The 13958-nt window shown below is 38.4% G+C and overlaps 1 long non-coding RNA gene across 1 annotated transcript in view; it reads right to left on the bottom strand.

Moving 5' to 3' along the window:
* Positions 1–7428: 7428 nt before the first annotated feature.
* LOC306665628 overlaps positions 7429–13958 on the bottom strand; it is a 221643-nt gene continuing 215113 nt past the window's right edge. The window contains exon 2 of the long non-coding RNA XR_013765094.1: positions 7429–7463. This is a non-coding gene — a long non-coding RNA (uncharacterized lncRNA). The remainder of the gene's footprint in view (positions 7464–13958) is intronic.

Here is a 13958-nt window from a genome sequence, read left to right as displayed (position 1 = left end):
ATAACATTTTGTTGCAAGCAGGAACCTGTGTTTAATGAATTTCTGAAAAAGTATGACATAGAAATTTCATTGAAACTTTGTGTAACTGATCTCAGCAGTCCTATTTTTTTCCTAAGTTGGTGATCCGTGGTTTAAAGACTCTCTTGCTAGCAGACATTGTTCACAACACCCGAACTATGCTCTGAATGTACTTGCTAAGAATACCTTGGAAGTGGAGGAATGAAGCAGTTTAGGCAAACAGCTTCAACTTGCAGGTACTCACTTTTCTCCAGTGAGCACATTGGAGTTTGTCCTTAGGTGAACTAGCTTGAAACATAACATCTTAGAGCTTGCAGGCAAGTTTTGACTTTGAAACATCTTTACCATTGGTAATTGGCAGTTTGTTGCAAGCAGGCACCTACACATCAGATGAGGTATCTGAAAAAGTTTGACAGATATATTTCAATGAAATTTTGGGGAATTTATCATATCAGTAGTCCCACTTTCTTAATGAATTTGATGATCCTAGGTACAAGGACTCTCTTGTTAGCAAACGTTGTATATGGGGCCTGAACTGTGCTCTGTATGTTCTTGCTCTGAACAACATGGAAATGCAGAATTGAAGAAGTTTGTGCAAGCAGCTTAAATTTGCATAAATATCTTTGTTCTTATTAGCACATTGGGGTTTGTTCCTGGTTGAACTATTATAAAGCACAATGATATCAGAGCTTAAAGGCAGGATTTCACTTTGATGAGTGTGTGCCAATGGCGAATATCACTTCTTTGTATGTGGGAACCTGCATTGCAATGAGTTTCTGAAAAAGTGTGGCAGATGGATTGCTTGGAACCTTCTTGGAATTGATCCTATCAGTACTCCCATTTTCTTCCTCAAAGTTGGTGATCCTAGGTACAAGGGCTCTCTGGATAGCAGACTTTGTATATTGGGCCTGAAGTGTGCTCTGAATATGCTTGCTACAAACAGCAAGGAAGTGAAGAACCGAAGCAGTGTTTGCAAGCAGCTTCAACATGCAAAACTAACTTTATTCTCATCGGTCATTTCAGGGTTTGTCTACTGTTGAACAAACATGAAGCATAATGTCTTCTCAGAGCTTGAAGGCAAGGTTTAACTGTGAAGCATCTGTCCCACTGGTAGACAGCAGTTCATTGAAAGATAACACCTGCAATTCAAGTGAATTTTCTGAAAAAGTTTGACTTGTTGATTTCAATGAAACTTGGGGGAACTGAGCTCAGTAGTACCACTTTCTTCTCAAAGTTGGTCACCCTAGATGTAATGGTTCTCTTGCTAGCAGACTTTTATTTGGGGCCTTAACTGTGCTCCGAAAGTGCTTACTGAATACAACATGGAACTGCAGAACTGAACCAGGTTATGCAAGAAGCTTCAAATAGGTGGAAAAAACTTTGTTCTCAATGAGCACATTGGGTCCCTGGTTGCTTTATCAGGGAACATAAGTATTTCGTGTAATTTGAAGGTGGGGTTTACTTTGAAGTGTCTGTGCCATTGGTAAAAGGCAATTTGTTGCAAGAGGGCATATGCATTTCCAGTGAGTTTTTTGAAATTGTTTGACAGATAGTTTCCAAAGATACTTTCATAAATCAATATTTTCAGTGGTCTCCCATCCAAGTACTAACCAGGCCTGACCCTGTTTAGCTTCCAAAATCAGAGGAGATAGGGCACATTCAGGATGGGATGCAAGGTTGGTTCATCATCTGGAAATTAATAAATGTAATTCATCACATCAGTAGGCTTAAAGTTAAGAATCACATGATTATTTCAATTGATGCAGGGAAAGCATTTGGTAAAATACAGCACCCCTTCATGCCCAAAACACTACAAAAAATAGGGATAACAGGAACATGACTCAACATTGTAAAGGCTATCTATGCTAAGTTCATGGCCAACATCATTCTAAATGAAGAAAAACTAAAAGCATTCCCCCTAAACAGTGCAACAAAGCAGGGATGCAATCTTGTACTACTTCTATTCAACATCATCCTTGAAAGTCTAGCCAGAACAACTAGACAGACCAAAGAAATTCAAGGGACATGAATAGGAAAAGAAGAACCTAAACTCACTATTTGAGAAGACATGATTCTATGGAGGAGCCAAAAAATTCCACCAGAAAACTTGTAGAACTCATAAATGAATTCAGTAAAGTAGCAGGATATAAAATCAACACTCATAAACTTAATGCATTTTTATTCATAAATGATCAACCTTGTGAAAGAGAAGTTAGGAAAACTACCCCATTCACAATAGCCTCAAAAAAATATAATACTTGAGAATCAATCTAACCAAAGAGGTAAAAGACCTCTACAATCAGAACTACAGAACACTAAAGAAAGAAATTAAAGGAAACCTTAGAAGAAGGAAAGATCTCCCATATTCTTTGTTAGGTAGAATTAATATTGTCAAAATGCCCATACTTCCAAAAGTGCCATACAAATTCAATGCAATTCCAATTAAAATCACAATGACATTCCTCATAGAAATAGAGAAAGCAATCATGAAATTCATTTGGAAGAATAAGAGACCCATAAGAGCTAAAGCAATCCTTAGCAGGAAGAGTGAAGCAGGTGGTATCATAATACCAGAACTTCAACTATTCTACAGAGCAATAGTAATAAAAATGGCATGGTATTTGCACCAAAATAGGCAGGTAGACCTGGTGCAGAATAGAGGACGCAGAGACAAACCCACATAAATACGGTTATCTTATACTAGACAAAGTTGCCAAAAATATGCAATGGAGAAAAGATAGCTTCTTCAACAAATGGTGCTGGGAAAACTGGAAATCCATGTGCAGTAAAACGAAACTAAAACCTGATCTCTCACCCTGCACAAAACTCAATTCAAAAGGAATCAAGGACCTTGGAATTAGATCAGAGACCCTGAACCTAATAGAAGGAAAAGTAGGCCTGAATCTTCATCATGTCAGCTTAGGATCAGACTTCCTTAACATGACTCCCAAAGCACAATAAATAAAAGCAGGAATCAATATTTGGGATAAAGAACTCAAAATCTTTATACCAAGAATACAAATAACCCAATCAATAAGTGGGCTAGGGAAATGAGCAGATGCTTCACAGAAGAAGATCTACAAGCAATCAACAGATATATGAAAAAATGTTCAACATCTCAAGTAATAAGAGAAATGCAAATCAAAACTACCCTAAGATTTCATCTCACCATAAATTGAATGTCTATTATCAAGATTACAAGCAACAATAGGTGTTAACGAGGATGTGGGGAAAAAGGTGCACTCATACATTTCTGGTGGGGTTGCAAATTAGTGCAGACACTCTGGAAAGCAGTGTGGAGATTCCTTAGAAAGCTTGGAATGGAACCACCATTTGACCCAGCTATCCCACTCCTTGGCCTATATGCAAAGGACTTAAAATCAGCATACTACAGTATCAATGTTTATAGCAGTTCAATTCACAATAGCCAGATTGTGGAACCAACCTAGATGCCCTTCAATGGATGAATGGATAAAGAGACTGTGTAATATATACACAATGGAATATTATTCAGCCATAAAGAAGAAAAATTGTGGCATTTTCAGGTAAATAGATGGAGTTAGAGAATATCATGCTAAGTAAAATAAGCCAATCCCAAAAACCAAACACTGAAGTATTTTTGATAGGTGGTTGATGACACATTAAGGGGGGTAGGAAAGAATTGAATTGAAGAATTGAAGAAGAATGGATTGTGTACATGGATATGAGGGGTGGGGAGGAGGTGGGGGAAGGAAAGATAATAGAATGAGGCAAACATCATTACCCTATGTACATGTATGATTACACAAATGATATGACTCTACTTCATGTACAACCAGAGAAATGATAGTTGTTCCCTGTTTGTGTGCAATAAATCAAAATAAGGAAAATTAAAAGTTTACCTTTGAAAAGAAAAAAAGAGAGAGAAAAAGAAAATAGTGTCTAGGAGGCATTATCTCCTCCAAAGCAAAATTATTTTTAGGCACTATCCACAGTCCTTGACAGAAAGTGCCCACATTCCTTACTGTCTAAGCGAAACTGACATAAGTTCACTAGACCACCACTCAAAATAACTTATAAAAAAGCAGTCCCTTTGTTCAGTGGCTCATTTTCCACCAGGAGAGTGGGTCCACGGGCACCATTTCATCCCTCTGAATAAAGAGCTGAGATGACATGTGAGGTTTTTGTCCTGTCCAGTCTTTTTGTGCTAATGTTTTTGATGAAATGGTATAGTATCCTTTTGATGCCAGGTAGTTGGTGTGTAGTTGATGCTCAGTGTTGTCTGCTCAAACCTTAGAAACTGTGTTTTATGCCTCTCACATTGTGTCTTTAAGTTGTTGGTCTAGATATGATTTTTGCTCGTCCTACTGAATTTGAGCCAGCCTCTGGTCAGGTCTGCCCAAACAGTGGGCCTTGCCTAACTGACTTGTCTAACTTAAGATGTGGTCTCCACCTCCTTGGGTGGTCCCCAAGTACATAGATGTCAGGACAATGAGTACTCAGAGAGTGGGTCCTGCTGGCTTGTCCTCCCAGAAGTAGACATGAAGCAAGGTGAAAATAGAAGGGATTTAGTATGGGCAATCTTGGGAAAGGATAGGTAAACATGAGAGAGAATGGATTGGGTGGGATCTTGTCTTGAATCAGCAGATTGATTGACTGTGGAAAGAACTTATCCACCAGCTTCACTCTTGAAACTGCATTCACATCCTCACTTAAAACTAACTATCCCTGGCACTGTATCAGGTATAGTATGAACATGTAAATGAATTCATGCAAGATAATATGGGTGGGGGCTAAGGCAGAGGATATTTAAAGGGTTTGGTCTTGAAGAAGATGAAAGGTGTCCCTGAGTATTTTCTCCCTTGGTCCCTTGGGTATTTTCAGCTAGTCGGAGCTTACCAGAAGGACAATGCATAGGTGGAGGGAATAGCATGTGCAGAGATAAGAGAGGTAAACAGCACAGTTACAATCTAAGAGGATCTTTGGAATTTGGGAATAGAGAAGACACTGGTAGCCAGGCCTTAAAGGTCTTGTGCATTCTTTTATTTTTGACCTCAGCAGTGGGAGGTGTTCCAGCAGGCTATTGGGAGAAGTTTCATCCAAATAAGTTATTTTACAGCCTGAATTTTTTCAATTTTGCCACAAATGGCTGTTTGCTCCTTAGCCACTGTGACATGCCTAGTCATTCTTTGGTTAGATCCATCTGGTCACCCACCTAGTCCTTATTACTGTTTCCAACTACGACATACTTCAAATTTGTCATTTAGTGAGTCATAGAAAGATGTCACTAACATAAATTTCTTGCAATTTTTTTTATTCATTCAAGATGATTTACTGAATAACTGCTATTTATCATGTTGGGAATATGGTTGTGAGAGGTATTTGTTATTTTCTGGTGTTTATGACACAGTGGGACAAGAATAATGGAAGAAGAAACAAGTATGTAAAAAGCAAACAGGGATGGTGGCCAGAGTATGAAGACCACAACAAAATGGCTCACCAAATGGCCAGATGGGAGAGATGGTGGGATTTGTTTGAAACTTCCTCTGGAACCCAACTAGCATTTGAATTTCACTGATGCTCCTATAAATTTTTTCGTATTGTACACTTTTGACCTTTATGAGCTCTGGCCCTAAAGACCAAGTATAAAGAATGTATATCTTGTGCAGTACCAGGGGACAATTCCTAATATCTTTAAGGACATTAAGTTGGTGAATGAAGTGACAGTCTCCATCTTGAGCAGACCTGCCCCTTGTATTTTACTGTTTCTTCTTCCTATAAATAATTTTCAATTTGCACATACACTACTACAAATAAGCACTGGAACTCTTATGGTTTTGATATTAGGTGTCCCCTGTAAAGGTTAATTGGGGTCGAGCTATAAAGGTTAACTGGAGAGCAAATAAAGAGGCAAGCACATAGGATGGTGTACAGCAAGAAGTGATTCCTATGGGAAAGCCAGTTCAGTTTTATTATTTACTTATCATTATCTATTCCAGGGTTATATCAAGTTACATTAGGTTACATTAGTGCAGATAGCTTTGTGCATGAGCAGGTCATGTAACTTGCTTGCTTCTCAGAGTGTGCCGGGGTCCAGCCACAGCAGGGGTCCATGTGTTCCACACTGGTAACGGGCGTGGGGAGACAGCATTGGCAATGGATGGAGAATGAAAGACACAGACTCTAGTTCTGGTGCAATCATTCCCATTTCATTCTGGGGAAGGCTGGGTTTATATACATTTTTCTTCAGGCTTTGATGACAGGCTTGTGACTAATAAAATCAAAGAAGTTTCCAAAGCATAGGCAGAAATTGTTTTTACCAAAAGATTATGAGAAAACAGTAACCTTACAGATTATCCTTACTTAAGCACCAGGGCTTGCCATTGATAAAATAAGCTGGTCCATATCTAGTAGCTACTGTGGGAGGTGCTTTGTGCTTAGAACTTGGAGAAACATTGTTATCTATAAGTTTCTGTACCCCAACAGGTTCTGGCTGTGCCAGTAAATGCAGTGTTTGGTTTTTAACATAATAAAAACATTCTGCTGTTGTGAGGTTAATCATCACAGGGTTTCAACATGTGTTTTGCCTCCATGATGTTTTTCTGGAAATTTGTAGAATTATTCCCATCACCTCTAGCAAGATCCCCAGACTGAAGTGAGTAATATACTATTAGGAAAACTCCACAGAATAACGTCCAAGCTATGGAGGCATATGTCTGGCATGCAATTCTTTTAGGATGAGTCTTTGCAATCATCCTTCAGTGGAACTCTGTCAAGCACTGCAAGGAGAGCCAGGCGCCCCCGCAGCTCCCCCTTTTTTATTTTGTAAGAAATCAATGACTTCTTTGACATTAACTCTCTGGATCAGTCTGAGGATTGCTCAGAGGATGACTGGAAAACAAAAGATAAGAATTAAAATACAAACACCAATTAAGCCATATTGAATAATAGTATTTAGAAAAGTACTTTTGAAAATAGTGGCCTTAATATTGTTAAACATTTGAGTAGCCAGGTTATTTGTTGGAACCACAGAAAGATGAGCTCAACTTAACATTTTTATTTGTTTTTGTAAAGTCTGAATGTCCAGAGCTATATTAGTATTATTCCAAACTCCTGTAAGATGATTCTTTACCTTTTCCCAATTAGTGTCATTATCTACCTTCAAAGGAGTAACACAAATGCATTTATAGAGGCCTGGTTCTGCATTAAGTGAGAAGCCATGGGCAGGGGAAGGGCCAAGGTGATTCAGCCAGGCAAGGGCCCAGGGGGCATTAATTAGCAGCTCCTTGCTTGCAGTCCTTGATAAAGGTAGGTAAATTTGGTAATCAATGAGCTCTGGAGATCCTTGACATTCCATTCTTCCAGGGGCAGTCTCCAACTTCCAGAGGCAGATGGCTTCATGGCTTCATTTCCTCAAATTGACCCAATTCCCTATTTCTACACTAACTACTTGTCCTTAATTCTGGCTTCATTCCCCCCTTTAGCTTTAGGAACTCCTAACTGCTGTAAGGAAAAGGGGGCGTCGATCGTTCTGGCTGCTTCAAAGCTGAAAGGGGGCAGCGAGGGGCAAGCAGTTTGGAGTTCCTTTTTTTAAAAAATCGGGTCAATCGAGGGGTCCAAGGTAGAAGTCTGGTTGGGGAAGAGCAGGTTGTAAAGTCATCTGGGGGTGGGTGCTTCTATGATAGAAGAATAAAAAGATATGAGTACTGAAATGAGATTAGTACCAAGTAAATGTTGCAGCATCTGAAACATGCCACTGAGTATCATGAAAATGACAGAAGTCAATCTCTCACCAGGAGGTGGAAGAACTGATAAATTGTTCCCATAACTAGGCCTAGCAAAGGCTGGAGAGGATGAGGCCTTTATTTGGGGACTTTAACATTGTCCAGGTTATCAGCAATGTAAATACAACATATAACTCTTAATTTCATAGATGTCCCCAGAAAATATAGTTAAGCTACTTAATGTCATCTGATTTTTGTAAAATATCCCTTTATTGGTATAACCTGTGTTTAGTAGAGATCTCTATACTTCTGTTACTTAGGGCTAGATAATCATACTAGCAAACATAGATTAAGTCTACCTGTGTAGCTTAGGAAGGTCTGCAGGCCTTAAACTGACTAAAAACTTCTGACTCTGGCAGTTTCTCTTGATAGTTATCAGGCACATTTGCTGAAGAATCTTTCTTTCATTTGTAGCTTCCAGCCTTTATTCTAGTGGGCTAATACAAGTGTACATCTTAAGTTACATTTAACTATTATTTCTTTTACATGCCCAAGAATGGCTATATTTTGGTTTTAACTGTTTTGCTGGGTGTCTAAGATCAAGCTGGTCAAATTGACCTGGTTCCTGTCTTGTTAAAGAGAGAGCTGAGTTCCCACAGGGGTCACTCGTAGAGAGCTTAAGAGCAGCTTCTTAGCTCCACCAGTGCCATTGGTTAGGCAGGGTCTTCTTGATGACGTGGCTTTCCTTGAAAGCATCAGGGATGTCTCCCTTTTTCCATGACTTTCCTCTGCAGCAGATGCACTGAGTGATTTTTCATCCTCTAGTCTCAACAATCTCCTTGATCAGGAGGTTGTGTGACCCAGAGTTGCAACACTCCTTAGAGAAGTCCTCTTATTCCCTGGGTTTAGGCTGACTTTGAGGGCAAGATACTGTTTTTTTTTTTTTTTTTTTCTTGGTCTCTGTATTTAATTCCAATTTCTAAGTTTGATCTTAATCATCGAGCAAGCCAGTCTCATAGTCATAAAGTAAGAGTACTGGGTTTTAGCTTCAATGTTTATAACTTTACAGTTATTTACCCTTTTATTAAAGTACTACCACATACTATCTGTTTTGTAGGTGATGGCCTATTATCACAAGTTACCTAGGTTGTATGTTCTTGAAGCAGCTACTTCTGCAAAACATTAACAGGTAACAGTTTTACAAAATGAAATTAGCAAGAGTAAAAACATATTCACCTTGTATAATAGCTATTTTGAATTTTGACTGAGAACCACATTATATCCCATATTTGAGATCATAGTACTTTTACAACAAAAACCAATCTTTTGACTATAACTTTAAATAAGCTGAAGTCTGACTTATTTTGGAGTCACTCTAACATGCAGTAAGGTGGGAGGCACAGCCTTATCTCAGGTAAGGCGTGGCTCTTTACAGATCTTAAGTGTTCTAATTCTGATGTTGATCTTTGCTTCTTCCTTAAATATCATTAAGTAGTTTACATATACTGTTTCCTGAGTCTATATAAACTTTATAATTAACACAATTTAACATTGTATCTAAAACATGAATCAAAGAAAGGCTGAGAGAGCTTTTAACTTTCCTTTTGTGTGGCAAAATGCTTTCACCTTCTATGATATGAACCTTTAAACAAATCAGGCTGTCACTAACTCTTAGATATACATTTACATTTAAATTTTTATCTCAGTGAAATAAGTAACCAATTTTACATATATCTTATTGATAATCGGTCCCATAATAGAACATTAAATGATAAAAATAAATCCCCAATAAAATGTACACCTTAAGTTTAAAATTACCATTACAGACAAGTTAAGAGTTAGTGTTTCTAAAAAATCCTTGTCATTTCACCATGTCATTTTACTATATAGATTAAACTTTGGTTTATATCAGAACATTAGTATTTCACCTTAGGAAAAACTTTAAATAGCTTTAGCTGTCTCACATACATACAACCAACTTAGTTGCACACAAACTTGTTGAAACTTGCCCTTTGCTTACACAGACTTTCTTAGCACTTACTTAGACCCTCATGTATTTTATCACACAAGCACTTTCTTACCCAAAAACATTTCCTTTTTTCTTTTACTAAATATATTTCCATACCCAGAACCTTTTATTTTCTCTTTCCTATCTGTTGACCCCTTTTTGTTTACATTCTGAAACAACTCTTATGAAATTTCTGAATTTAGATAAAATACTCTATTTTAATAAGATTAAATATTTTGTTGTTTATAGTACTCTAATTGAAACACAGTTGAAACTTTTGGGACCCTTTGTATATAGAATTGCATTTGTTAGGACATAACTCTTAGTAAACTTTTTTTTAGTAATGACACAAAGCAATTTTAAACACTTTTTAATTTACCAACCTATGAAAACACCAATAATGTTTAAGTATGTTACTCCAAGGGGCACATTCTTGCACAAAATGAAAAAAAAATCTTTTTAATTGAGCTGTTCCTACATGCGTTCCTCTTTTAGTTAATAAGTGCTTAGCAATATCAATAAATAGTGCTCTTTCTTGGCTTTCACTACCTCCCATGGTAGCTGTTCTGTCTATCCCTGCCTCTCCTTTCTCGGCCTTCTCTACTGAGGGGTCCACGGCACCCCAGGCAGGATCCTAGCTGTCTCGAAAAGGAAAGAAATTAATATTAATAAATGGGGGGCTTACCAGAGGGCCCCACCTTGGGCACCACTTGCCGGGGTCCAGCCCCAGCAGGGGTCCATGTGTTCCACACTGGTAAGGGGGTGCGGGGAGACAGCGTCGGCGATGGATGGAGAATGAAAGACACAGACTCCAGTTCTGGTGCAATCATTCCCATTTCATTCTGGGGAAGGCTGGGTTTATATACATTTTTCTTCAGGCTTTGATGACAGGCTTGTGACTAATAAAATCAAAGAAGTTTCCAAAGCATAGGCAGAAATTGTTTTTACCAAAAGATTATGAGAAAACAGTAACCTTACAGATTATCCTTACTTAAGCACCAGGGCTTGCCATTGATAAAATAAGCTGGTCCATATCTAGTAGCTACTGTGGGAGGTGCTTTGTGCTTAGAACTTGGAGAAACATTGTTATCTATAAGTTTCTGTGCCCCAACAGGTTCTGGCTGTGCCAGTAAATGCAGTGTTTGGTTTTTAACATAATAAAAACATTCTGCTGTTGTGAGGTTAATCATCATAGGGTTTCAACGTGTGTTTTGTCTCCATGATGTTTTTCTGGAAATTTGTAGAACTATTCCCATCACCTCTAGCAAGAGCCCCAGACTGAAGTGAGTAATATATTATTAGGAAAACTCCAGAATAACATCCAACCTAGGGAGGCGTATGTCTGGCATGCAAACCTTTTAGGATGAGTCTTTGCAATCATCCTTCAGTGGAACTCTGTCAAGCACTGCAAGGAGAGCCAGGCGCCCCCGCAAGAGTCCACTAATACCAAATGTTTTTATAATAAGATAATGTCTCCAGGCCTCAAGGACAGAGGAGTTGCAGTGTTTCTAAGCCATTCAAGTAGAAGGTCTTATTTCTTGAGGAGTTTGCTCACTCAAAGGACTTTGGCTCCTCTGTACTTTGGCCTGAACCTCAACAGTCCCCCAAAAGCTTATGTGTGAGACAGTATAAGAGGTTTAGAGGTAAAATGATTGGGTTATGATAGCCTTAATGCAATCAGTGCATTAATCCCCTGATAAGGATTAACTAGGTAGTAATCATAGGTAGGTAGTTGTGGCTAGAGGAGTGACTAGAGTTGTGGCTATGTCTGGGGGCATGCCCTTGGGTTATATATTTGGCCATGGTAAAGGGAGTCTCCCTTTCTGCTTCTTTTTTTTTGATGTCCTGAGTCACATTCCTCCACCTTACTCTTCTGCCATGATGTTCTGTCTTACCCGAGGAATGAAGTCAATCATTCATGGACTAGAATCTATAAAACCATGAGGCCCCCCCAATAAACTTTTCCTCCTTTAATTGTTCTTGTCAGATCTTTTGGTCACAGCATCGAAAATGTTGACTAAAAAGTCACTAATGAAAAAATTGCACGAATGCATTTCCATGAAAAGTTGGATATGTTCTCTTTTCATCATTCCCACTCTGTCCCCAATATCTGAACATTCTACTTTGAAGTTTTCTATGAAAGCCCCTTATGTATTTCTGTTGCAATAATGTAATGTGGAGGTTGAATAGAGCTGAAATTGAAGTTACTTTTTGAGAAAGTTTCGCTAATGGATTTCAATGAATCTTTAGGTATTATCTCACCTCCTCATACCCACTTTTCTTCCAAGATATGGTGGTGCCAACATGTATGGAGCTTCTGGTATAACAATATGTTTCTAATTTCCTGAATTGAGCTTTCACTATGCACTCAGAGAAGAGGTGCACTAGAATACACATTTCTGAAAAAAATTGCAATAATGAATTTTCATGAAATGTTGGTTATTTTCTATTTGCATCATTCACTCTCAACTCCCAACATCTGAGCATTCCTCCTCCAATTTTTCTATGCACACCCCTAACATTTTTCTGTTGCTGGATTGCTACGCACAGGTTGAACAGAGCTCAATTTGAAGTATCTTTTCTGAGAAATATTCACAAATGGATTTCAATGAAACTTTGGGTATCATCTCTCCTCCTCCTACCCACTTTGTTCCCATTATTTGGTGGTGCCAACATGCATGGAGCTTCTGCTATAACAATATGTTTCTAATTCCCTGAAGTGAGTTATCCCTGTGCATGCAGAATAAAGCTGCACACTAATACAGATTTCTGAGAAAATTGCAGGAATGGATTTCCATGAAACTTGGTTATGTTCTCTTTTCATCCTTCCCACTCTTCCCCCAACATAAGAGCATTCTACCTCCAAATATTCTAGGCAAGCCCCTTATGTTCTCTTGTTGAAGGACTAAGAAGCCAGTTGAATAGAGCTGAAATTGAGGTTTCTTTTCTGAGAAAGTTTCACGAATGTATATCATGGAAACTTTGGGAATTATCTCTCCTCCTCATACGCAGTTTGCTCCCCTGATTTGGTGATGCCAGTATGCACATTGATTCTACTATAACAATGTTTCTAATTCCCTGAATTGAGCTATCCCTGTGCACGCAGAATAAAGCTGCACACTAATACAGTTTTCTGAGAAAATTGCGTGAAGTGATTTCCATGAACTTTGGGTATGGTCTCTTTTTATGATTCTCATGCTGCCCCCAATATCTGAGCATTCTACCTCCAAGTTTTCTGGGCAAGACCCTTATTTTTTCTTGTTGCAGGACTGTAACATTCAGGTTGAATAGAGCTGAAAGTGCAGTTCTGTTTCTGAGAATTTTCCCAAATGAATTTCAATGAAACTTTGGGAATTATTTCTCCTCCTCATATGAAGTTTGCTCTCATGATTTGGTAGTGCCAACCTGCATGGTGCTTCTGCTATAACTATGTTCTATTCCCTGAATTGTGCTTTCCCTTTGCACACAGAGTAAAGTTGCACTGGATTACACATTTCTGAAATAATTGCACAAAGGCATTTCCATGAAACTTTGGTTATGTTGTCTTTTCATCATTCCCACTCTGCCCCCAACATCTCAGCAATCTACCTCCAAGTTTCCTAGCCAAGCCTCTTCTGTTTTTCTGTTGCAGGACTGTTATGTGCAGGTTGAATACAGCTGAAATTTAAGATTCTTTTCTGAGAAACATTGATGAATGGATTTCACTTAAACTTTGGGTATTATATCTCCTCCACATACCCACTTTGCTCTCATGTTTTTTTGGTTCCAACATGCACAGTGCTTCTGCTTTAACAATATGTTTCTAATTCCCTGAATTGAGCTTTCCTTATGCACACAGAATAAAGTTACACCCTAATACGGTTTTCTGAGAAAATTGCACGAATAGATTTCCATGAAACTTGGGTATTTTCTCTTTTCATCATTCCCACTCTTCCCCCAATATCTGAACATTCTACCTCCAAGTTTTCTAGGCAAGCACCTTAGGTTTTTCTGTTGTGGGACTGTAACATGCAGGTTGAATAGATCTGAAATTGAAGTTGCTTTTCTGATAAAGTTTCACTAATGGATTTCAATTAAACTTTGGGTATTATATCTCCTCCTCATGCCCACTTTGCTCCCAAGATTTGGTGGTGCCAACATGTGCGGTGCTTCTGCTATAACAATATGTTTCTAATTCTCTGAATTGAGTTTTCACTATGCACTCATACTAAAGCTGCACCCTAATACAG

The sequence above is a fragment of the Sciurus vulgaris genome (assembly GCF_902686455.1).
Source record: "Sciurus vulgaris genome assembly, chromosome: 7".
NCBI lineage: Eukaryota > Metazoa > Chordata > Mammalia > Rodentia > Sciuridae > Sciurus > Sciurus vulgaris.
This window is presented reverse-complemented; position numbering and strand designations above follow the sequence as displayed.